The sequence below is a fragment of the Gymnogyps californianus genome, chromosome 1 (assembly GCF_018139145.2).
Source record: "Gymnogyps californianus isolate 813 chromosome 1, ASM1813914v2, whole genome shotgun sequence".
Classification (NCBI taxonomy): domain Eukaryota; kingdom Metazoa; phylum Chordata; class Aves; order Accipitriformes; family Cathartidae; genus Gymnogyps; species Gymnogyps californianus.
Genome location: NC_059471.1, coordinates 141,484,185 through 141,509,781, shown reverse-complemented (window position 1 = coordinate 141,509,781; position 25,597 = coordinate 141,484,185). Strand labels below are relative to the sequence as shown.

General features: G+C 40.6%; 1 long non-coding RNA gene across 1 annotated transcript; it reads left to right on the top strand.

The window, feature by feature from the left end:
- Positions 1-12,305: 12,305 nt before the first annotated feature.
- LOC127028845 (uncharacterized) lies at positions 12,306-14,116 on the top strand. Its single transcript, XR_007768083.1, has 3 exons — positions 12,306-12,447; positions 13,101-13,227; positions 13,647-14,116. It is a non-coding gene; the product is annotated as an uncharacterized LOC127028845 (long non-coding RNA).
- Positions 14,117-25,597: the final 11,481 nt, after the last annotated feature.

Sequence of the window (25,597 nt, the reverse complement as noted above, 5' to 3'; positions counted from 1 at the left end):
GGTTTAGCTCTCTCTTCTGACTCAGTTCTGCGTAGAAATGGCTTGGAAGAAGGAAAGAAATTTTTGAATACTGACAAATATAATTACAATCTCAGAAACTCTAAGCTGGGAGCCCCAGGCATCCGGAGATGGCTCTGGGGTCTTTTTTGCCCCTAAATTCTCACGGTCTCCTCACCACTGTAATGATCGGTAGAAATCTCAGGCACTCGTGGTCTGTTTGGGACAGTCTGTTTGGTGAATCCTGACAGTCATTCAGATGACCACGTTCCTAATCTAGAGATTGGGGTGAATGTGACACTTAATCCATGGCATGCCCTTTATGCAGTTTGTGTGTGACCAAACATGGATTTTTATTTATTTATTTATGCATGCTTGTATCTTACACATATATATTTCATACATATGTGTGTATAAATACATAAAATTGATATTTTTATATATAAAATCAATGTGATTTTTTTCTGAAAAAAAAATCTGTGAAAGTAGTGAAATTTTGGAACAGGTGGGGTGTGTTAGGTTACAGAGGTTCAAGAAGAGGCAGTGATATTCAGCTTGGTAGGAATGTAAGAGTCTTTTGACTTTAATTTTTATAGTTGCATCTAATTGTTCTTTTCCCTGGCTGCCTTCACACTGAGTCTGTGGTCACCTGAGGCACAGAAGAGAGTCTGAGTATTAGAAACCTGTGCTGAAGGATGAGGAGCATCCTTTGATGGAGACATCAAGATATGCTGCCTTCCTGTGTTGTGGTTTTGTTGGGAACTGTGATAATTTTTTTTTTTCTTCCATCCTGAGAGTTTCACATTTAAGTTTTACCCATAAAATAAAAAATTGCTTCAAAATTGAACTAGTCAAGAATCTTTATGAGAAAGAGCAGAGTTCATCAGAAAGACGCAACTTACTGGGGAGGGCAACATATGCACCAAATTAGGTTTAAGAACAAAAAATCTTAAAGCTTCAAAGTCAGGGAGTGCCATCATTTAGAAAGCTTGCTCAATTAACATGCTGGCTTTTGCATACAAACTACAGAAAGGCTATCACCATCACATAAGCATTTTCCCCCCTGCTGTAGAACTTCAGCAAAAGAAGTTACTGTGCACATGTCCCTGGTGCATTTGTTAGGTAGTAAAAGAACAGATGATTGCCTAATCAGGACAGTGTATTTCTGCCCTGGATGTATGGATTGTGGCCTTTCCCATGGCAAAACTCTGTAAGAGCTTGGTTTTCATGATTTTTGAAATTAAATTTACTGACTTCTTCGTACAAAATGGTATTTTCATTTAAAAATTGACATATACTAAATGACATTTAAAAGGTCTGTAAAATAATTATCCTGACAGAAAATTAAATAGGTTGTTTCTATCTGAAAGAAATAGTGCAGGTTGACTGGAAATTCATTTTTTCTTGTTGAAAAATTTTTTATATCTTTTTTGGATAAATGAAATAATATTGATCTATGTATAGAAAACCTAGCTCTGGCCACTAAGGTATAATAACAGTAGTAGTAATAGTAATAATAATAGTAATAGTAGTAGTAGTAATAATAATAATAACAATCAAACAGCTGTTCCTTGCCCAGATCTGTTCCTATCTGATACTTGGTCATGTAAAGCTGGCTTTTTAGGGTTGATCACTAATTGTATCCTCATCTGAGACCCTGGCATCTGGATTTGCAGATACACTGAGCACAGCTGGAGTCAGGCTACTCTGTGCGTATATTAATTTTTGTATTTGTTCACCAGGTAGAGGCTATTTATTTAAAAATAGGTACAGTACCATTGGCAATAATGTCATGGAGACCCGATATGAAAGGTAATTGCTCTGGTTTCGGAAGAAACTGTGAGCAGCGGGCAGTAAATAGAGCTGGGGGCAGTGGCAGCGAAAGCAGGAGGGCTGTCCGCGTGGGGTCCCCTGTGTACGGAAGCCTTCAGAGGCACCCTGTGGAAAATCTGTGTGTGATCAGATATTTAAAGACTGCGTCTTCGTGTATATGTGTAAGGGAGATGAATTCAGATCCCCCTCTATGCCTTCAATTTTACACATCCCAGCTGCTGGCTGCCTGCTTCTTTGACTTTTATAATGTTCTTTTTAGTATGTTTGTGTGTATTATCTGAAGATGTGGAAAAGAAAATGAAACCATTTCCTTCATGCAGCCTCAGCGCGATGCTGACGCGGACCACCAGCAGGGCTGCAGGTCCACCACAGAGAGCTCTAGGGCTAACGATGCAGTGGTAATGAAGGGTAGCAGCGGCGGGTGTTTGCTTCACGCTCTATGTGAAGCAAAACCAGTGAGGGATGAGGTATGCTCACTGGAAAACAGCGAGCCTGGGACTTATGCTTCCACCCCTCGTGCTGGAGGGAATCATGGTCTAACATGCACCCGCACTTCAGTCTTCCTCAGTGGTTGACTCCTCTCTGCTGTTGCCTCCCACTCGTCCCTGTTTTGGTCCATCTCTGCCTTCCCACTGACGGTCTCATTCCAACCTAAGCCCACTGCAGGCTCCAGATTCCAAACTTCACATTCAGGATCTACGCAGCCCAGCTGTCCTCCGCCAACAGACGTAAAGCCTTCCCAAGGTGGGAAGGCGCTTGGTGGGACCAAGCAGATGGTGCACGTGTTGGCTGGTCAGCCCTGGAAACTCCACGAGACGCGATGAGGCAGAGCCTTTGGTAATTTTTTAGCTCTCACATCGTAGCTGTTCTACTGATGGCAAGAACAACATGGGATCATGAAGAAGCACCTACTGCCCTGTTCAAGCTGCCACCCTAATGCAGAAAGTAGCACTTTTCCAAAAAGATCAGCAGAGAAAAACACATTTCCCATTCACAAGCCCACGTTTTCAGAAGCAAGAAAATTATCTTGTCTCTAAGCTTTTAATCTGGGGGGAAAAAAAAAATCTCCTTTAAGGAAGACATTCAACATCCATCTAGATGGCTAATGCGAGGCACAGGTCTGTAAGCAACCATAAGCATGGCTCTATGCAGGCAATACTAAGCAATTTCAATAATAGTTGGTATTATCAGCCCTGCCTCCAAGAGAATTGAATGCATAATGTGAGATTACAGTACAGCACCGTTATTCAGCTGCTGCTGAGACATGGGGAGAGACTACTGTTATTATGCATTTGAATTACAGGGCATGAAGATTAATGATGTGCAAATTAGCAGCATTCTGCCACAAGTAATTTTTGCTTTAATTCACCACTATCATCCCTGAATGCCAACCTCTTTTTACATTTATAATGTTCAAATAGTATATTAAATACCAAATTAGATATTGACTCATCTAATTTTCCATGCTGAAATGCATCTAATACAGAGAAAGTTTTTGCTTTTGTGAACCTCTGCTGCCCCTTTGTCAACAATTGTTATCAGATAACATTCACAATGTGCAGCTTTATTTAAAGTGCAGAGCTTCGTGACTATCTAGTATTCTTTAGCTTTTCAATTAGAGACAAAGTATTAACTCTGTCTGCAGGTTAGTCTGCCTTCTCAGTAAATCTCACCTTATCATTATCATATCATCATTTTCTATGTTTGCTGCATTTCTTAGGGCAAATGGATTTTTTCCTGGGGGATAGATAAAGAGAATTACTGCTTTCACTGTCACAATGCAGTATTCTGCTGCCAGGCATTTTTTACCTTGTAATGCAGCTAAGAAGTGTCAGTGGTTGCCTTCTTCCCTCTCCTCTGATTATGTTGTCTGTGGCAAACAAACACATTTTCTCATTAATCTCACTGTTAATCCATTTATTTCTTTTTTCTTTTAATGTCAGAGCAGATAATGTATGTCCACGTACAGTGTTTGAAAATTCCTGATTCTGGCTTTCCTATGTAAAGAAATATCTTGCTCTCTGAAAAGAATAATTAATTTCACTGGGACTACATAGGCATAAGGACCGCTCAACTGAGTTGAGGTTAGCAGAATCTGCTTCCTCATGCTACTAGTTTTAAAACAAATAATATTAATTAGCTGCTGCTCATACTGCATCTCATAAGAAAAAAATATGCTTTAGATGTTAGTGTGTTTTCCTCAGCTCTGATATTTTCCTTTGAACATTTTTCTACTCTGTTCTGCTATCTGTGGCCAGGTTTACTTGGGGTGCTGGCAGTGGATGACCCCCTGTTAGCACTGCCTTGCTTCGGATGCTGTGAGCCTGCTGCACAGCATCCCTCCCCCATCACTGGAGCCTTTGGGTCTGACAGCTTTAGAGGGTTAGGTGCTGGCACAAACGCTCAGCCGCTTTCCCAGAGGAATCAGTTTGTTTCATTACTCCTCGGAGAGTTGCGTGACAGCTCTTTTCATTTCCTTTCCTTTGCCTCTGCTCTCTTTGATCCTAATGCTAACACCTCTCATATAAATCCTGTGTCTGGCTGCTTGGACCCTGGCTGGGTTTGTGCCAGCTACTCCTTGGTCCCTGCCTGGCCATTCTTTTGGTACCAGGAGCTGGTGAGCTGAGGGATGGGCTGCACCCCCCTGAGCTGCCCCTAGTAAATGGGAGCCCCAGAGAGCACAGTGCCAGGGAGCAAAGCGGGCGCTCTGCCCATCAGCCCACCCTGGGGCTGGGACAGGGCACTGGTTTGATGGGATTTAAAATATCAGAGTTAAAGTAAGTTTTTCATGAATTCTGGCAGGAGACAAAGCATTAAGATGCTGACCTAAAACGTGCCTTGGCCAGCTCTTCAATGATTTGAGATAATGACTTTTCAAAGGCTCTGACCAAGTTTAGAAGCCTCCTTCACCCTAGCTGTCTGTGGGTAGTGCAGCTTTTAAAATGTCTCGGGGTCACTTAAAAGTCACACTACCCAGAGACAAAGAAGGAGAAGCAGCATATTTCCTGATATTTCTTTTATGCACTAGACATAAGACTATCATTAAGGTATGACAGTGTTAGCTTGAGGAAATATGGAAAATATTTAAAGCAATTTTTTAATGAAAATGGATTTAGACTGTGTACAATCAGGGAGGATCTACCTGAGACTCTGAATCAGAGGTGATAGTGAACTTAAAGAATACTTTTAAAAGGAATGACCTGGATTTAATACTTGCTTTTAACTTTATGGAATGCAAAAAATTGTAATTTACCGTGCTGGGTATAATTAGTTCTGTGCTAGGATGTTGCTAAATGATCTGCTAAAGAAAGAAGGAAATATTTGCCATTCACAAGAAATACTGTTGCCACAAGTTTTAGAAAGAGTAAACCTTGACATGCATCTACCAATGTTCATGCCCTCAGATGGTATTTTGGTAATTTAAAAAAAAAAAGTTGGGCCTGAATTAGAAAAAATAAGGCATATTTAAAATCACATGAGATAAAACATTGCAATTAGCATGCTTCCAGGTCCTTGTGGATCATCTAGGTTGGGCAGATTTTATATTAAAATGTGTTCTATGAATTGTTAATTGCCAGTTGCCAGTTTAGAATCTCATTTGCAATGTGCTGTGATGATCTGAACTATCCTTTGTTTGTCAGTGTATGTTTAACTTAAAGAGTGGTTGTAACATGGTGCAGCTGTTCGTATGGTATGAAAGGGTGTGGGATGATGGCTGAAAATGTATGCATCTTCTGAATTCATGAGCGAAGAGTATAATATCTTTAAGTCGCTTGCAAAAAAAATTAATTAAAACTCACAACACGCACAGTTCCTTCAGTCACCTGTGGACAAACTTTGTTTCCTTTGGTTTTTGCATGCGGTTGGATGCCTGAGCATTGCGATACTGCCTATTAATCTGAAAATAAGAGGCAGCTGGCTGGCAGTCAGGAGACATAATTCAGTACTTGCAGAATTTAATTTCTGCTGCTTCTTTTGGTTTAGTCTGGCATCTGCGTAGTATTTAAAAGGTCTATAGGCTGCATGGTAAAATATGACATTCCCTTCGTCAACGCATACTGTGTTGGCGGAGGTGTGTCTTCAAGCGTCAATAGTCGAAACACATTTTTGTTACTGCTGCTTATTTCTTTGGGCTCTGTGGGACCAAACCAGTTGAAGTGAGTTACATGATATATTTATGAGTTTTAGTGTCAACCTAATTATGAGTGGATATAGGGTAGAACTAGTTTTATTAGTACAATCTTTAAAAGCAAACTGAGGGGGCATCAGATTACAACCTTTATCCAGTAGTGCTGATACACAAAACCTTGGCTGTTGGGTAAGACTAGGTAGAAAACAGACTGTGGTGGTCAGGGGTAGGGTTGCTATTTTGGAGGATGTTGGGATGGGCCTCAGTCCTGTACGTTTCTTTTCAAAATAACTTTTAAAATGTGTCCAATAAAAAAAAAATCCAAAGTGAACCTGGGCAGCCAGACCTGAGAGTTTCCTATGAAAAGGTGATAATCTCTTCAAGACGTTGTACAGATTTCTGTGCAGGAGACAACAGATAGCACCTCGTGCCAGTCAGATTTGTAGGGTGTAAAGTCAAAAGCATGCCACTTCAGCAGCCCTCTAAAGAACCCGAGCAGCTTCTCTCAAATTAGGGTATATGACTGAGGTACTGTTTTTCTGTAATGTTTGAATTAGCTTTGAGTATATATGTCAGCATTTCTGTAGGCTTCAGAAGGAACAGGATCAGAACTTACGGAGGTATTTTTGGCAGTTGTTTTGTCCTGTTACGATTTTCTCTTCTAATCTGTGATCTTATTTTTAATTACACCACTGGAATCACGTGTTATTTGCATGAGTAAGGACGACAGAGTATAGTCTTAGCAGAGATGACACCTGCTGAATCAATAAATCAAGGAGGGGAAAATAGCCAGAGCAATAATTTGAAACAATCCTCTATGAAAGACCAGTGTTAGCACCAGCCTGAACCCTGGCCTGGAGCCGTTGCACCATTCCGCTTGGGTCAAAGCTGGAGATTTAGACTGGTGGTTGTACGCATGCATTAAAAAAAGCCTGTAATTTACCACAAGGAAGGTGTACTGTTTGGGTTTCATACCCAAGTCTGTATGTGCAGGGCTAGAAATTAGAAGAAAATACGCTTCCTTTGGTGCAATGATGTGGATATTCTGCACAAGTGGGTGAAATGGCCACATCTTTGGAGCAGAACCTGCCTTTAAGGGTTAGCTCCCTTTATTGAGCTCTAGATGCTGTCAGGGTGTGGGTCCGTGTTTCCTCATCAGATGCATGTTTGTGTGCATCAACACCAAAGTGAGTTCATGTAACTGGACGCAGATGGAGTTATTATACTTTCAGTCAGTGTCTTAGTGACACACACAACTATTAGTTAATCTGGATGAATTAAAAATCAGGCTGGTAAGAAGATTCTAAGTTGTATCTCATGGCTTCTACACAACTGATGCTTTCATCTCATGCAAATTAGCACTAATTAACATACACACACTCCCCCCGCCAGTATACATTCAGACATCATGCAGGATAAACAAGCCAAACACAGTTATTATCATTTTAATTTGACCATATTGTAGAAATGTCAAAATATTAGCTGGGAAAATTAATTCCTACAATCTAGCATATGTTTTTCCTGAAATGAAATCAAGGGTAGCACTCATCTTCCTTCAAGTCCTCCCACAATATTGCAGGAATTCTTTTCCAAAAATTTATTTGAAACGTCCTCATGCGTTTAACTGGCAGGAAGTCAGAAAATATTTATATTTCTATATCCCTTTCCTAACTTCCTTTCTAATGGAAGTGCAAATAGGCAGGAGGTTGCCTGGGGTGGTGGTGGTACCTCCCTCTTAGAGATAATCCAACATTGGCTGGATGATGCCCTCAGACACCTAAAAGCACTTCACGAACAGTATTGTTCAATTTTACGCTGTCATAACCTTAGGAACTGTCTGCTTCTTTCACGGCTCTGTTCCGGGACTTTGGAGAGCTGAAGGTGAGGGGGGTCCCAAGAGGGACTCTGCCCCCAAGAAACTTCGGTTTTTGTCTGGAGGGTATATGTGGTGTAAAAGGGGGGATGGATGCTTTTTCCTTCCAGCTAGCAGCATGAACAGGGGTTTTAAGTGTGAGTTGTTTCTCTGACATCCTGGCTCAGCCTTTTGTTTGCACAAGCCACTGCACACACACTGCCTGTGACTATGGCACGAAAGCAGCTCCTGTCACTACGCTGCTGTACAGCTTGATGGGGCATTTGAAGAAAGAATTGGGGTTTCATTATTTTTTCATACAGAAGCCCTTAGAGTTGGGAGCTCTTATTGTGTGTTTTTCTCAGAGTGCATAATTTCTTTCTGGGTCAAATGACAGACCCTTTTAAAACCGTATATGCTTTTGTTTCTTTTCCATGCAAATATCACAGCTATTTCAAGGTCCAGTGTACTTTGGTCCTAAAGGTGTCATAAATGTGGACTTTTTTTGTGTGTGTTCATTATTTATTGGGAGAAGTCAGTACTTGGAGATAATGTATATTGCATAATGCATTAATGTATTTTAAAAATCAAGACCATCACACTAGACTATTATTTAAAATTATTATAGGGTTTACACATTAATTAGGCCAATATTTGTTGCAGAGAGCAGTTAGTCCATAATCCTTATTACACATGGCACAAGTGAATATGTTATGTGGTAGGGCCATTGTCATGTCTCCCATTGGTAGCAAGCAGGGAAGAGTCAATATGATGGGAATAACACAGGGTCAGCTCCACAAAGGTGCTCTGGCATGCATTTGCCTGGGCAGCAAGCACAGGCAAGGCTGTCACTGATGATGAAAGGCTTTTTTTTGTCCCTGAGCTAGCAGGAACAAGTCCTCTGTTTTGAGATGTATATATTATCAAGGGTCTGTTAACAGCATGAAGCCGGTCGTCTTCATGTGTAGGTGGTGTTTTGGCGTACGCATGTATTTATGACTAAGGTGCTTACGTTGTGTGGTGAACTTGTAAGTTGAGTCATTTTAATAAAAAAAAAATTTTAGTGGAATCTCTTTAAGGAAACATTTCCTCACTCTGCCCTCCTGAATTATTTTTATCTGCATCTGTATGTACACGCAGCTGAAAATAGGATGTTCCATGGAGGTATGCTGTGAACATCAGAATACTCCTAATTGTTTCAGGTAAAAAAGAAAAAGATTGAGGGCTGGTTTTGGGAATGTAGTATGAGACATGAAGCAAGATGCAGCCAGGCAGGAAATTGGTGGCATCTCACACCTGTGAGAGACGGTGGCTTCCAGATCCCAGCCTCTGCCAAACTCCGAATTTACCATGACCTGAAGCAAAATCATATAAATGAATGATTTTTATATAGGTACCTAAACATTCATATTCTATGTGAGTATGGTCTTCATACCTTTAGATTCCCTTAGTACCCATGCCTTTTACAGGACATCATGTACCCTCTTCTGCCACTCTGAGAATGAAATAAATGTCCATCCATTTCCCCATATAACTTTTAAAAACAACTTTTGTTGATTGCAAGTAGCAGGAGCCTTGAGTGCTGTCTCCTCACAGGACAGGGGCAAAGTTGACAGTAATATGTCTAATTTTTCCTACTCCTCTTTTTATGTTTCTTCTTGTGGGGTCTGCAGCCACCTTTTGACTTCTCTGGCAGCAAGTGGAAAGCTGAAGGGTCTCGGTGCTTCCATGCTGGGTGACAAACCAGAAGGCAGTGGATCGTGTGATGTGGAAAGCTTAGGTCTTAGCACAGGGTTGCTGTTACAAAGACAGCAAGCCAGTCACCTTTACAACCGAGTGAGGCACAATCTTGAGAAAAATGACCTAGATGCTTAATGTATCTTAGAAACTTTCACCATCTGGGCTCTGTTGGCAAAGCCTACTTCCCAATGTATTGCCTACTTCCCAATGTATTCCCTTTATTATAAAGTGTTTCAATTAACTATTAGGTACATGTATTAGCTAGAGTGGGTAGTACCCCCTGTACATAAAGCTGTCAGCGTGCCTCTGTGCAGGCTCTGCTTTAGGCTGGTCGCAGCCTTGCGAGGCTGCAGCTGCTGGTGGGGACGGTTCCCAAGGCTGGTGTCAGCCCCTCTCTCAGCCCTGTGGGAAAGCTTCAGCAAAAAGGGTTTTGCTGTTCTCAAGAACGAGGTAAGAGAAGAATGTCTTGCTTTTGCCCAGGGTAAAACCCTCACATCTGTTTACTCGAGACATTCAGCCTTGCCCAGCGTGAAGTGATGGTTTAACATCTAACGCTGAGACAAGTGCCGTACCAAGGCTGTGCTCCGAGCTTGTCCTGGCTCTGCTGTAGTTTGCATGTTATCAGCAGAGGCTGATCAGGGTTTGGCGGGTGAATCCTCTGAGTCTTGAGTGAATTCAGTGCAATAAAACGTCCCTCCTTCCTCACTCAGGTGACTTGTTGCCAAAAGGCAATACCGAGCTCAATGGGAGTCTGTGCAAGTGGTTCTTCACCACCGCACATTAAGGAACCGCCATCCAGACCTCGTAGATAAGTAACTGTATCCCAGCTAACTGTGCATTTCCAGGGTTAGCTCTACCTTATATTCCCCATACCAGATTGCATTTGAGAGCAGTTCTCTCTAATGACCTATGAATCATTGCTGCTTTCTCTACGAATTAGTGTTTAAAACTCACTGGATCTTTAAAAGGAATATACATTTTGGTTTTGTGGTTTTTTTTTCCCCCGCAGGAATGAGCAGTGCTGCCTAGAATTGGTATATGGCATCTGTATGTATGCCCAAAACATCTTCATTTCTTTCAGTGTAATGATTTTAAGAAACCTGTATAGATATGAACCAAAACTGAACCTCTCCTATATGATCTCCTTTTACTGTAGGACCTTAACTTATTAGAGAGGGAATCGTGCAAAATTTGGAATCGTAATTGTGGGAGTTTGTGACCATTTGATTGTTGGCAGTTTATTGGACCATGCAGAGTTTGAATTGATGACACTTATTTTCAAGTGTTTGAAGAAGAGGACAAATAATGTCAACCTAATGCTTCTCTGGCTTCTTTGCACATTTTTACTTCTCTGCTGTAGCTTTGAAACATTGCCTGCAGAAATCATGTATTGTTTCCACTGGAAAGACAGGCAACGATAAGGAAAGTTCAAACAAAACTAAACCAGTGTTTGTTTCCGAATGCAAAGAATTGCAAAACAGCCTTTGGGCAAATTCATAAATACAGCCCTTTGTTTTTTCTAACTGGTCAAGTGCAGGGGATGAAAAATTACTGATTAAAAAAGTATACTGTTGAACATTTTCTACGTGGTGTGCACAGGAATGTCATGTGCTGCTGCAACGTTCACTATATTGCAGTTCCTCCAAGAGGGTTTCCTGTGTCCAAGGGCTCTTGCACATGGATTTTCTTATTTTTCTCTTCCTCCTGTATATGTAACGAGCAATACAGATCTTAATTCCTGAGAGGAAGATATTTATGCAAAATTCAGTGATATTAGCTGAGCTATTTCTTGTTGAGGAACATGAGGAGTGTTGAAATCTCCCTGAGAACAGGTGGCTGAAAAATTAAGAAATCAAACTCCAAATTAATTGGAGCTAATCAACTGATTGTGTGTCTGATCAGCACAAATTATCTGACCCTGTGATTTTCATGGTTGCTAGGTAGCTAGTTGATGACATTCCTGAAACTATAGCTATAATATGATGAATAAATCTCTGACTGATGGATGTGTATGTAATCAGTGACACTTGGAAGAGTCTCTGATTTCTTGGCTTGTGGAAGGAATGTATGCAGGCACACACAACTATTTATCTCTAAGGAATGATTTGGACTTGAGAAAAGATGTCTTGCAATGCCAAAGGTACATTCCTTTCCAAAGCCATTACAGTTTATCAGCAAAATTGTGCAATGGAGTCAGTGGTTGCTCAAAATACTTGTATAACACTGAGCAATGTTGTGTAATTTCACTGTTGGGGAGGAACCCCCAGGATGCAAATGGGCCTTAAAGATTGGTGCACCAGATGCAAGCGGGAAGGCAATCTGGGTATGTTCTTGTGGTGGTGTCCTGGAGAGAACAGGAGTGGGGAGGTAACACGGTATTTTGAAAGAAAATGTGCTAGCTGGACTTAATTTGTTGCTTTTATTTTGTAATTATTTTTATTTAACATTTTATTTAGTGATATAGGCAGAAAAAGTAAGAATGCATTAATGGAATTTGCTGCTGGCACAAAGTTGGGACCGTTTATCTGTCTGGGGATGGAGGAGTAGCAGGCAGCAGGATGGAAAAGAGCTGTTTACACTAATAGAGGAATAATGCAAAAAGTAATAGGTGTTTGTTAGCTATACATGTACTCTGGCTGAAAATTAGAAGGTATCCAGCTGCCAGAAAAATAAGATTTTGAAGTAACCAACTTCCCTGTAAGGGTAGTGGAGGAAAAACTATTCTTGAGATAGAGGTTGGTCAGCTGCAAAATTATTTATACCATTGCCTGGCAGCAACAGCCTTGATGATGCTGGAGACCCTTCCAGCATCCTTGTGTGCCTGTGTTCCTAGTCACACCATCTCAGCTCCTTGTGTGACTACACAACACTTTTGCGCTTTGGAGACGAAATGCAGGTAGGAAAGCTGGATTTTCCTTTGCAAGCCTATAACAGAGTAAGCCAAGAGTAAATAATATACTTACTTAAGGAATGTAGCTGCCAAACTCTCTCTCTATACAACATGTCTACATTATTGTATTCAGAGATGTGTTATTAGCCAAGTTAATGTAATGTTTTGCCAGAGTGGCAAAGGCATGGCCAAATACTGGAATAACCTCTGAAAATTCATAATAGCATCCTTCAAACTATGTGTGATATCATGGAATCTCAGCGATTTCTCAGTAAAACAGTTTTTCAAAACTTTAAATGGCAAAGCAATATTTCTTTCCCCCCCTAGACTTATGTTAAAGAACATCATTATTCTTGTCTCATTCAAAAAGCAGTCCAGAAGCTTACTCTCCAGTGCTTTACGTTCAATGAACTTGTGTGTCAGGGAAGGCCTTTTAATAAGGAGAGTCAGGCATCATCACCTCTACTATTGATAAAAAGAGGAGGAATTTTTGTCATGTATTTATTTACTAGTCATCATCTTTTATCAACTATCTGTCATTGATAAGGAAAAAAGTCAAGCCTCTATTGCTTGTCTAACACATTCTGAAGGTATTGAGACCTACAGGATTTTAGCAAAACATTAATGTGAAATGTGTATCTCTCTGCTTGGTTGAGTAGGGATAGAAACAGAGACAAACTTGGACGTTTTGCTGATTTGAAGATTGAAGGACTGATAGATGAACCTGGGCAAGTTAACAGACCTGTTGAAAATGAGAAAGGAAAAGCAGAAGGAAAAAGATTTAAGGTAGAGATTTTTTAAATTTTATTATTTCTTCTAGTAGTTTCTCATGGCACACTGGAGGCCATTGTAGGATATGGGATCTACTCTTCTTTGCATGATCCCAATGATATCAGCTATGCCAAATATTGGGGAAACCACTTTGAAGTTAATATACTGGATAGGGTTGAGGGAGGGAAAAGGTGTTTAATGTGGTGCTCGGCTCAGGGACTCTGTGAGTGGCTTTGGTTTAGGTGGGGCAGAAATGTCTAAAAATGGAACTGCAGTTTTTGGATATTTTGTCACATAAGACTGAGTCTTGTTTGAAGACTGTTAAAAATGTTAACCGGCTCCAGGGGGCTGTTTCTGAATGTCCTGGAGCCTTGGTTCCTTGGCTACAAAATGAGATGATTTATTTCTCCTTTTTCCTTCTTTCCTATATTTAGACTATAACAAGGAATATTTTTAACTTGATGAATACGCTGCAATTGCTACAATGAGGCCCTGGTTGAAGCTGTAATTTCTACATGCCATTGTACTACAATATTGTCATAATTTCAGAGATTTATGGGAGTGATGAGGGGGAATTCCCACACGGTCATTGTGGAAGAAAACTGGTTTTGGAAAAAAAAGATACTGAAATGTGCAAGACGCCGAAGGCCATGTGCTAATTTTTTAAACAAAACCATCTTGTTCAACAATCAGGCAGAGTTAATAACCAAAAGTGCAGTCCATCAAGCCTCTTATATATGGGAGGACACCTCTGATTCTCTGGGCTCATTCATTTTAGCATTAGACTAGCTTGTTTAATACAGGAACCTCCACCTGAAGGACTTAACATCTGATCATGGTATTAAAACTGGCTGCAGCTGGGTAGAAATAAAACATTAAAAAAAATGGAAGGAAAAAAAAGAAAAAAAAAGACAACCCTTGGCTTCTCTGAGCTAGAGACATGAGATCTAAAATCATAATAACTAGAAAAGGTAGAAAACATCCAAATGCTAGGTAAGACCTCTGGTCTTCAGCTTGGCAGTTGTGCACCCACTTCATCCTTGCTCACCAAAATTACCTATCAACCTTTCCAAATTTACTAGCAGAGGAGATAAGCTGGTCTCCACAAAAGGATACTTTACTGAACTTCCTTGACAACCTGACCCTTTCTGTATTTTGTCTATAGTTTGTGACAAAAATTCTTGTCTGTAAGGACATTTTTGGTCTTTTCAGAATACTGTGTGTCACTACAAGGTCAACTTTTTGCTCCCTCACAAGGAGATGATATGGGGCTAGAGCTGTTAGGACTTTCTGTACAGTTAAGCTTTGTAAATCAGCAGCTTTCACTAGATTTTTCTCCGACTTCCTAATTTCTCATCCTTAATAGGACAGCCAGGGATGACCAAACACTTCAAAAATGTGACAACACCGTTTTATAACATTAGCCAACATGCTGTCCTGTAATGATGGTTTCAGCCCTATTCTTATTTTTTCTGAGCTGTATCTGCAGGTTACGGTCATTTTTTATTTTAAATAGGACGTTATTCTAACGTAGATATACTGGTGTCCTGGTTTCGGTTGGGACAGAGTTACCTCTCTTCTTAGTAGCTGGTACAGTGCTGTGTTGTGGATTTAGTGTGGGAATGATGTTGATAACACTCTGATGTTTTAGTTGTTGCTAAGTAGCGCTTATCTTAAGCCAAGGACTTTTCAGTTTCCCATGCTCTGCCAGCAAGCAGGTGTGCAAGAAGCTGGGAGGGAGCATAGCCGGGGCAGCTCACCTGAACTAGCCAAAGGGATATTCCATACCATAGAACATCATGCCCAGTATATAAACAGGGGGGAGTTGGCCAGGAGGGGCAGGTCGCTGCTCAGGGATCGGTTAGCGGGTGCATTGTGCATCACTTGTCTTTTCTTGGGTGTTATTTCTCTCTCATTTTGTTATATTCCTTTTCATTACAATTATTGTTATTATTATACTTTACTTTAGTTATTAAACTGTTCTTATCTCAACCCACGAGTTTTACTTTTTTTTCCCTTTCCTCCTCCTCACCCCACTGGGAGGGGGGAGGGGGAAGCGGCTGCGTGGTGCTGAGTTGCTGACTGGGGTTAAACCATGACAACTGGTTAAAGTATGCCAGGGATGGCTGAATACGCTTCACGCCCCCCTAAGAAACACAGAGCTCTTAAAGCGACTGGGAAAACAATTTCCCAAATTTTCTGTACGAAAAAAGAAAACTTCAGTAGTTCAGCTTGGAACAGAGATTTTGTGTGGGTGTGATAGAGGAAGCGCAGTCTGACCTGCACATGCTCCCTCCCCCGTGGGCCCAGTGCCTGCTTCGGTCTGTGTCACCGGGGCCGTGAAAGGGCAAACCCTGGTGAGCCCCCAGCCCACCGGAGACCAGAGGGAGCACGAGGTTGCCACTCCCATGGGGCCTTAGTATGGACCTGAAAGGAAAAATGCAGGTTTAGGTTAAAGACTCTATTTTAATTAACGTTAATGCTCAAGAAATATTACAAGCTACCTCTTGGTTTTGAAAGGACGTAGGGTTTTCCACAATGGAGATCTGGGGCGTGTCTGCCTTGTCCTGTGCGATGTAACCCAGAGATGACAAACTTTCATTGAGAGCAGGGTCAGAAGGCTCCAGCTGATGCTGAGCTGGGAGAAACTTTTCCCACTGCTTGTAAACAGCAAGGAAACTCCTCCTCAACACCGGTGGAGATCACCAACCTCTTGCTTCCACCGACTCAGTGGATTATCTCATCACTCACTCAACTGCTCACCTATCATTGTTCACACTAAAAGCAAAAAAAGAAGTCCTGTGACTACTGAGTTTAACCTGGTATCAACTCAGACCACTGGCAGCTGAGGCAGTTTATCTCCTCACAGCCTGAATGAAGTAATGGGGATCTCAAAGCAGACTGGTTCCACTTCTGCTGCTGGCAGGGGAATTACCTCACGCCGTGCACCAGGCTGGCGGAGGGCTTGCAAGACCTAAGGTAACTCCTTTAAAGTGAGCTTGGATCGCTCTATACAGTGCTGCAGCTTACAGGATAAATACATGTAATCTACCTGCCTTTTTTTCCCCTACCTAACTGAAAATTATTTTACTAATACTCACGTGTTTTAAAGTGCATTTGTTCTGTTTTGTTTGTTCATGCCACGTTCATTCTCTTTTCTAAGAAGATTACTAGAAGGAAAATAATTGAAAGTGCATAATTAAAAAAAAAAAAAAGAGGTTGGGAATACCTGTCGACAGAGGAAACCTGGTTAAGGGCTATGCTTACCTGGCTGGAAAAAAGAAACACTGTATAAGAACTTTGCACCCACTGGTACAACAGTGTGGAAAGTTTGCATGAAATGCTTACCTATGTCAAGAAGGATTCAGAGAGCTTCTTCTGAAAGCAAATGGATAGCCTAAAGCATGCCTGACATTTCCCCCAACAGGGACATATGAATATTAGTGTACATCAGGCTGTACATTACACAGCCTGTATCTGCTGGTGTTGTTAGTCTTCCCACGCTCTTCTGAACTTGATTTCTGTCTTCTACACTGTCCCAGTCATTTACTACAGCTCACTCTTGAGACAGTATGTGCTGTGATAACATCTACAGCCTTTGTTACTTTCTCCCATGGTTCTTCTGCAGTGCTTACTCTTGTTCTTGTTCTTCAATAAAAAGTGTTTCTAGGATTTTCCTCTAGTCACTAAGTCATCTGCTGCTTTATTTTATGCCCTATTGTCTTTGGATTTCATTGCCTTTGTGCGACACAACTGAGTGAGTTAAGTTCTGGATTCGTAATAGAGGTGTGCTGCCTGTGGAGTGTGAAGAATAGCACTGGCCCCAAAGAGTTTGCTGGCGAATAAATGAAACAAGACAAAGAGCAGAGGTTTGACATGTGTGATCCCTCAAGGGTCAGAGATCGAGCTGGGATCAGAACCTGTTTTCTGACCTCTAGCCCAGGGTACCAAGTCAAGTCCCACATAGGCTCTCCTGTGTTGTTAATTAACATTTGCCTCTTAAGTGTTAACAGATTTAGTTTTGACATGTCTTCTTTCATAAATCCATTTAGAATATGTATCTTTTTCCAGACTAAGTTGTATATTAGAGTTCATCTTGTTGCTCTAATTGACGTTCTCTCCACAGCTAGAGATCAAATTTTACCCTTTTAACAGTCTCTAGGTCCTTCACTTAGCGTCATGTAGTAGGAATTTTTGTCACACACTCAGATTATTCCCTGGCTGTAAAAGCATTTCCACTTGGGCCTCTGCCAGAATCTGTGGTGAAGTTTGTAGAGATTCAGTGGTTTTCTTAATTTTTTTTTTTTTTTTTTTGTTACTAGCCTGGTTAGTCCTAGTTCCTACTGTCTCTTCCTAAAAAATAAAATTCAGTTTCCTTGACATCAGTTCCTCGTCTCCCCATGTGATCAGGAAAGTAAGCAATTAATTTACATATTCTATTATCACTGCCTCTGCTATCACCAACTTGCCTCTACTTTCTCTGAGTTACTACTGACTCTTTTCAGTTGACCTCTTTTATCTTACATACTGGGAATGACCTCTTATTATCTCTCAATGGGTGCAGTGCAATCTTCATTCTGTTCTTTACTTCAGTTTTAAATGTAACGCTTTCCTCTCTGCTTTTCTAGGGATACTCCTATCTGCCTCCTCTGTGGGATCTGGCATGTTATTCATCTTAACGTCACATTTTTTTTCTTTTTCTTTTTCTTTTTTCTTTTTTTTTTTTCCTTTGCTGTTGGTTACTCTTTGCATTTCCTTATTCCTTCAAGTTGGCCATGGTCTACTCCCATTCATCACCATTTAGCAGTGGAAAAGTAAATGGCAAACACAGTACTGTACCTCTTAAAATGCTTTTGCTTTTTCTTTGAGTATCTATTATCAGATATTTTCCAGAACTTGCCTTATTCTTGAAAATGTGCCTTGCTCAGATTCCCCATCCTTCCTGAACAAAGGCCTCTCTTGGTATTGAAGAGCTGCTCATTCTGAATCTAATTAGAGTGGGCCTGCTGTGACTTGGACTGTCCTCACTTTCATATGTAACGGTGCTTCTGGAAAGAGCCACGCTCCCCTCCTATGATGGTTTGCACTGCCCCTTCTCAGGCATTATCTAGAGAAGGTTGTCTCACTGGACATCTCGCACTATTTACGTGTCTCCTCTTTTTCTTATTTGTGATAACACGTGTAACCAGGGAAGCAGTTTAGTGCCGTTGTCAGCTGGTTGTATTTTGTAGCAGGTCTGAAATTTTTAAAGACAAAGAAACTGACTGCTTCTTGAAGCTGGGCACCCTATCTATATTCTCTAAATACCTGAGTCTATGTATCTGTTATGACATAATACCTTGTTGCCAGTGAAATCTCTGCACTCTTTGTTGTCTGCCTTTCCATAGTGAAGTGTTTCTGTCCTACTGTGGTTAATTTGAAGCACAGTAAGAGAATTCAGATCTTTTGAATCTAAATCTGTGGATGACCAGTAGCCTGTAAAGCTCCTTAGCTTGCTGAAAAGGAGGTGTGTAAGTCTGGCAAATATCATAAAAGATAGCAATATGGGAAAGAGAAATAACTATAGTCACATATGTAAAAGATTCTAAATATATAGGGGAAAAAAAAAACCCCAACACATCCCAAGTAATTAAAATAAAAAAGAACAGGATGTCATGAAAATAGGTTCTGACTGTGAGGTCCTTCTGGGAAAAAGAGGTTCTGGTGGAAGGACCAGAAGCATTTGAAAATGTGTCTGGACACTGAAGCAGTGTGGCTGTACAGGCTGTTTGCAGGAGATATAGTAGGTGGTTACATATGGGAAGGTCACTGCGTTATACAGCGATTTCAATGCAAATGGAGTCAGACTGCACCTTGGTTTATTCCAGACTCTTGATTAGTTGTGTAAAAATTGGCAGATGTAGTTTTGTTGTAGTAAGATCATAACATTACTGATTTTGCAATTCTGCTGAAATGTAAAAGGAGTTAAGGACTTTTGTTGTCATGAGGCTAGGCTCTTTGCTGTTATAAGATGTAGGATGGCTCTAATCTCATCAAAAATCAGATTGCCTTAAACTGATTGTGAACAACCTCTCCATGTTTTTTTTTTTAACCTAGACTTGTTTTTTCATCAGTGGTTTTTTTTTTTTAATCTTTTCTGTGAAGATCAGTATGGCTTTTGAAGACCAGCTACATCAGTTATTACTGAAGCTAAATCGTTGCCTGCCACCCATGTTTGAACATCCCTTCCCTGCTCCCTTAGGGATTTATTTCATCCAATTACCACAACTGCTGGGCAAAGCTAGGCTTTGAGACAGACTCATGGACTGGGGAGCAAATGCCTTCCTTGAGTCCTTGAAGAGTTCTTGAAGCATCAAGACTGATAGCCCTGCCAGACGTTGTCTCGGTCCTGATTAGATCCTGCCTTGCTCTATAATCTTGTTTACAGTGAGATTTTCCTTAGGAGGAAGAAGAAATCAAACAGCTGCTTTTCTATCAATTCTCATTTGGGAAAGGTAGTGCTGGATACAGATATTTTCAAAATTAAGGCCAGAAAATCTGCTTTCTGCTTTCAATTCCCAGCTCTGCTATTCATTCCTTCTGAACTGAGGCAAATTACACATTCTGCTTTTTTTTGCAGCATTTTCGGTTGGGTTTCTGATATTGTCTTCCTTCTGCTTTCTTTTTTATCTATTTAGATGCTGTCTTGAACAGTATGCAGTCAGTCCCATTTTACAGCAAAAGAGCTGAAGCACTGATACCCCTGAAGTCATGGCTTTTAAAGCAATTTCATTCCCAATACGACTGAGAGGTGTTTCATAAAGCGTCAAGGCGCCCGGTTCCTTTTGTAGTTAGGGGAACGTGTTGAAGGTCACACGCACTGGTTTGTGCCTAAGCAAGTAAGATGGCTCTCAACAGCTGTACCCTGGTACCTGAGATGGTGGGCTCCCTCCCACTAGAAGCGGAATAGGTGTTGGGTAACTTCTAATGGGAGCTGAAAAATGACACTGTGTGAATTGGGTAGAAAGACATATTCCCAAAGTCTAATACCTCAATTCAAAATTACCTTGAAGGCAGTATGATGGATTGCTAGCAGAATTTAATCTTTAATGAGTTTCTTCTCTGACTTCATAAAGCCCAATGTGGCTTAATACTTTTTATCATCTTTGGTTAAAACACAGCATCCCTTTGGATGAAATTAATGTTCAAACTGAGAAGATAATTTTTAGACTCACACCGGGAAAGAAAAGCAAGGAAGAATCAAGATGCATGTTTGGGTTTTGTTGTTTTTTTTTTTTAATTATAGGTGTAAAATAATATATTAAACAAATTTTTCTTAGAACAATAATTTTTTGCAGTGCACCCTCTCTCTCCAATTTTGGTTCACATCATCCCACAACTACCACATTAGTTTCTATGATTCTTACATTTGCTGTTCATGCTGTTGTTATTAATAGATTATCATTATTACTTGAAATCAAATGAAGATGACGTACTGACCTGCTAGATTTGAAACTATTTTCTTATCTTTTTCACTCTTTTAATTTCTAGACTTTGTAGAAAGGACTTGTGTTTGTGCAAAAAAATATTTGCCTTCAAATATCCAGGCAACAGAGTGGTTCCCAAAATATTTCTTCTACAAATGCTAATCAGCCATTTTGAAAGCTCTCTGGGAGGAGAAGCAATACCCAGTGACTTAAGTAATCAGTCATACAGCATGAATTGCAAGTAGGTGACAGAAAACATGCTACACCATCGTAGTGCTTGGTAATACTCCGTGAGTGGTCTGTATGTGGAAATACCTGACCTCAGGTTCCTTTGCATAACAAAGATATTTCTAAAGGTTTGATGGCCATTTCTAGGATAGCACATGAACTGGAGGAACAACTAAACCTGTTCATTAATTATTTCATTGAGTATTTCACTCACGCACTGGCATTCCCAAGTGACAGCTGAACAGCATGCTGTTGTGGCCCTGCACACACTTAACTGGCAGCGCACCAGTAGTTTTACAGAAATGAATGGGACATGTTCATGGGCATCTTCGTGAGACTGAGAATTTGGGAGCTGCCAGTGTCATTCCTGCTCAGATGCCCTAGTGGCATTTTGATCACACTTTGAAAGGTTTAGGTGCCTCTGTGGGATTTCCTAGTGCTTCTGATAATCTCAGTAGGTTGATAACTGTGCCTTTGGCTTACTGAGCAGAGATTTGGTTTTGAAGGCGCTTATTTTTTAGAACCAATTTACTATTTAATTTTGATGCAAGCATATAAGATGAAAGGCAACCTTGAAAAATTTCCTTCGAGATCAATGTGTTACATCCTCTTAAACCAGACCCAAAGATAAGTCACAATGCTCTACGTGCTACGTATCATGCTTAGCAGCCTAGTACTTAGCGTGTTAGTGCAATTGTGGGTAGAAATAATTTGTCATGGAGACAAAGGGAGATTTTTTAAATAGGTTTGCTGCTTGCAGTATGTTCAGGAGCTTATATTATATTCATAAGCTTCCATTTTCATTAGAGTACCTGGTCTGCAAGTTTTTCCATTATGCTTAATGGAGAAATATGACAGAAGGAGGAATAGTAAAACTAACACGTTTTCAATATGTTTTGTAATTAAATTCTCCTCTATCCCTGTCTTTGTGATGAGGATATGTCGTGGTTTAACCCCAGTCAGCAACTAAGCACTACGCAGCTGCTTCCCCCTTCCCCCTCCCAGTGGGGTGAGGAGGAGGAAAGAGGGGAAAAAAAAAGTAAAACTCGTGGGTTGAGATAAGAACAGTTTAATAACTAAAGTAAAACATAATACTAACAATAGTAATAATGAAATATAATAATAATAATAGTAATGAAAAGGAATATAACAAAAAAAGAGGGGGAGGAAGGGAAAAAAACAAACAAACAAAAAAACCACCAGTGATGCACAATGCAATTGCTCACCACCCGCCGACCGATGCCCAGTTAGTTCCCAAGCCACGATCCGCGCCGCCCGGCCAACTCCCCCCTGTTTATATACTGGGCATGACGTTCCATGGTATGGAATACCCCTTTGGCTAGTTCGGGTCAGCTGCCCCAGCCATGCTCCCTCCCAGCTTCTTGCACACCTGCTTGCTGGCAGAGCATGGGAAACTGAAAAGTCCTTGGCTTAAGATAAGCGCTACTTAGCAACAACTAAAACATCGGAGTGTTATCAACATCATTCTCACACTAAATCCAAAACACAGCACTGTACCAGCTACTAAGAAGAGAGGTAACTCTGTCCCAGCCGAAACCAGGACAGGAAATTTTGCTGAAATACTTTTGTCCCCAACTAAATATTAGAATGTACACTGCTTTTTTCATTATAACTTTCTTATAAGTCAAAAAGATGAAGAATATGTGTTTTTTGATGGAAAAGGAAATCCACTTCTGAAGTCCAGTCCTTTGCTCTTTTAATTCAATTAAACTTTGACTCCTATGGTGTGGATGGCATCCTGACTGTTGCTGATATGCCACAAGGTGCAGCGGCAATCTGCATGATATCAAATTAAGGCCTTCTAGCCATTCATGCTTTGCAAGACCAGCAGTTTCAGACTAAAAAGTATTTATCGATGTGATGCTAATTCAGATGCTAGCAGGGATAATTTTGGCTGATCAGTAGTTGTTTTGATAACTTTTGATGGATGTTAGTCTAATGTTTTATAAGTAGAAGTTATTGAGGAAATTAATATTTTAGATGGGAAAGAAGAATGCAAGTGTTTATGAACATGAGAAAAAGGGAGAGAGTGCTTGTTTATGTGAACATATTTTGTAAGCAAGTAAGGGAAAAAAGGATTAATTATTCTGCACATCATTTCTCACTCTAGGACAATCTTCTTTCAGTCTGGTTCCCCATCCACCTTTAACAAAAGCAGCTGGTAGAAGCAGACCGGACAGGTAGATCTCATTTGTATAAATCTATCAGCGTGTGAATGACTTTGTCTCAGTTTACCACTCTAATTCTCATTAGTTCTGTAAGAATAATGGCTGTTTCAAGTGTTTCATTAGTAGTTGTGTCACTCCGCTACCACTCACCCAGCTGCTGGTATTGTGAGTGCTTACCCCATTACTAGACATCTGCAGAAAAGCAGAGTGCACATTTGCAGCAGAGCCCACGAAAGGGGGAATCGCGGAGCTTGTGCGTTTGTGCCTGGCTTGGCGCCTTCTGCACCAGCCCCACGGAGCAGCCTGTCCTCCTAGGCAGGTGGGGAAAACCCCCACTAGCATCCTGTCAAACATAGCTTGTGGAGAAAGCGGTGGTAGCACTGTGCAGATTTTTGCGAGGTGACGAACTCAGTGCACCATAACCACAGTTTTTAAAGGCATTTCATGAAATGTAATAACATTTCCTATTTGGAAGCCTAAGTGAGCAAATGACTCGTCGTTATGCACTGACAGATAGAGTAAATGTTGTTGGTGAATTGATTTACAGGGATTACTAATAGCTTTTAGATATGCTGCTCTAATGTCAAAGATCTCAGAAAAACCCATTGACACCACCCCTTGAATCAAACTCACCGTAGTCCTGCAGTGGATCGAATGACAACATATAGTTTAAAATGTTCAGCATTGCACCACAAAGGAGCCCAGATTTTATTAGTATTCCGTTAAGTGCCTGCAAAGCATGTGATGAAGATGGATAGGACAGTTTGGTATAGAAGAAACTGCTTTTGGGAGCCATCTGTGTTTTTACTGATGAGAATGAATTTTAACTAATGAAAACTTCGGTGATGAATGTTGTGCATATTGCAGCAACTACACAGTGTGATTAGATTTTATGTAGTAACTTAAGAAAGAGAGGTGGAAAATCCTGCAAGGAACATCTGCCTTATTTTGAGCTGCAATTGAGTGGTGATGCTTGGTTGGGTTTTTTTTACCCCCAGTTCTGAATTGATATATCCTGTAGGAAAATTTCAGAGAAATTTTGCAGACTTTATTTGAAGAGCAAATGTGCTTGAAGACGTGGAGTGGTCATATTCTTTCCAGAAGTGAAGTGAAATCTGTCAATTAAGGTCAAGGTTGGTAATAATGTCCCCAAAATCTAAAGACCTGAACTTTTTTTTACAGTGCAGCTTACCAGAGCTTATTTAAAAAAAAAAAATTAAAAAAAAAATTACGGACAAAAGAAATCCTGATGGTGATTAGTGATCCTTCTGTATATCAATAACTCTTCTGGGATGCTTGGAGGAAAAAATCTTATCAGAAACAGTTTGGGTTGCATACTCTGTTTTCTGTGAGGGGGATGATGTTTTGATGGAATAGCCCATGTGTTGGGGATTCTAGTTTTTCAAATAGATTTGGCTTCCCTTTCCTAAAACACATAGTTTGTGGCAATGTCTTCCACGTGCTGGACAACTAGTCTCCAGACCCTGGAAACCTCCACAGGTGGGATCTCAGCTAGGTTAGGTACCTCAAGTATGTACATCCATGAACTACTCAGATTCCCATTACAGCCAAGGATAGAAAGGAGGCTTCTGCAGTAAATGCATCTCTGCCTGATGTGGGCATCCAAAATGACACCAGTACACTCCAGCCTGTAACCACTGACTTCTCTGCACTAACTGTCAAAGGAGTGTAGATACAGATGTTAATGTTAGACAAGAATCCCACCTTGCCTCCTTACCCGCAGTGTGGGGGTCCTCTGGCTGCCTTTATCTCCCTGGAAATGAAAAGGGAGATTCTTTAATTCCTTTTTTAACCTGGATGTCATTTTACAGGAAAGATTACCTCGAAGCTATTTCCCCTCCCCATACCCACCATCACTACATTTTTAAATCTCATCTATGATGGCACAACACTGTAGAAATAGTAGCAAAAGTCCCTGTAACTCATTTCCACTTGTACATGCCATGTTATTTTGGTTCTTGGTGATGTGACCCCCATACACCATTTCCATGCTCTATGTAACCTTCTGTAATCTATTGGTTTACGTAAAAAACCCCGTAATTGGTCTGTTCAGTGTGTTTCTAGATAACTGCTGCTTATCTGAACATGAAGCAGAAGAGGGCAAAATAAATGCAATTTTCAGCCTTGAGCACGTAGAAAATGCTGGAAGTTTAAAAATTGGGAGATTAAAAATAAATATTAAGGACTCTTGATTCTTCCTCTGAGCTTTTGATCATTTGCATTATCCTAATTTTTCTTTTGGGGAAATTTTTGTTTTCAAGTGAATGTCAAGATTCCCTTGAAATAATGCAAGTCTAAGACACGGCATTTAGAAAAGGCATCAGATGTTACTGAGAGCGCTACACGAGGGTGCAGGTTTACTCCATCTCCCGACAGATTTCTGGGACCCAGCCCCTTTTCTCATAGCTCTCTTGCATTTTGTTTCTTCTGAGGTGCTGACCACCATCATAGCAGTCAAGAGTTACATCCATTTTCATGGGT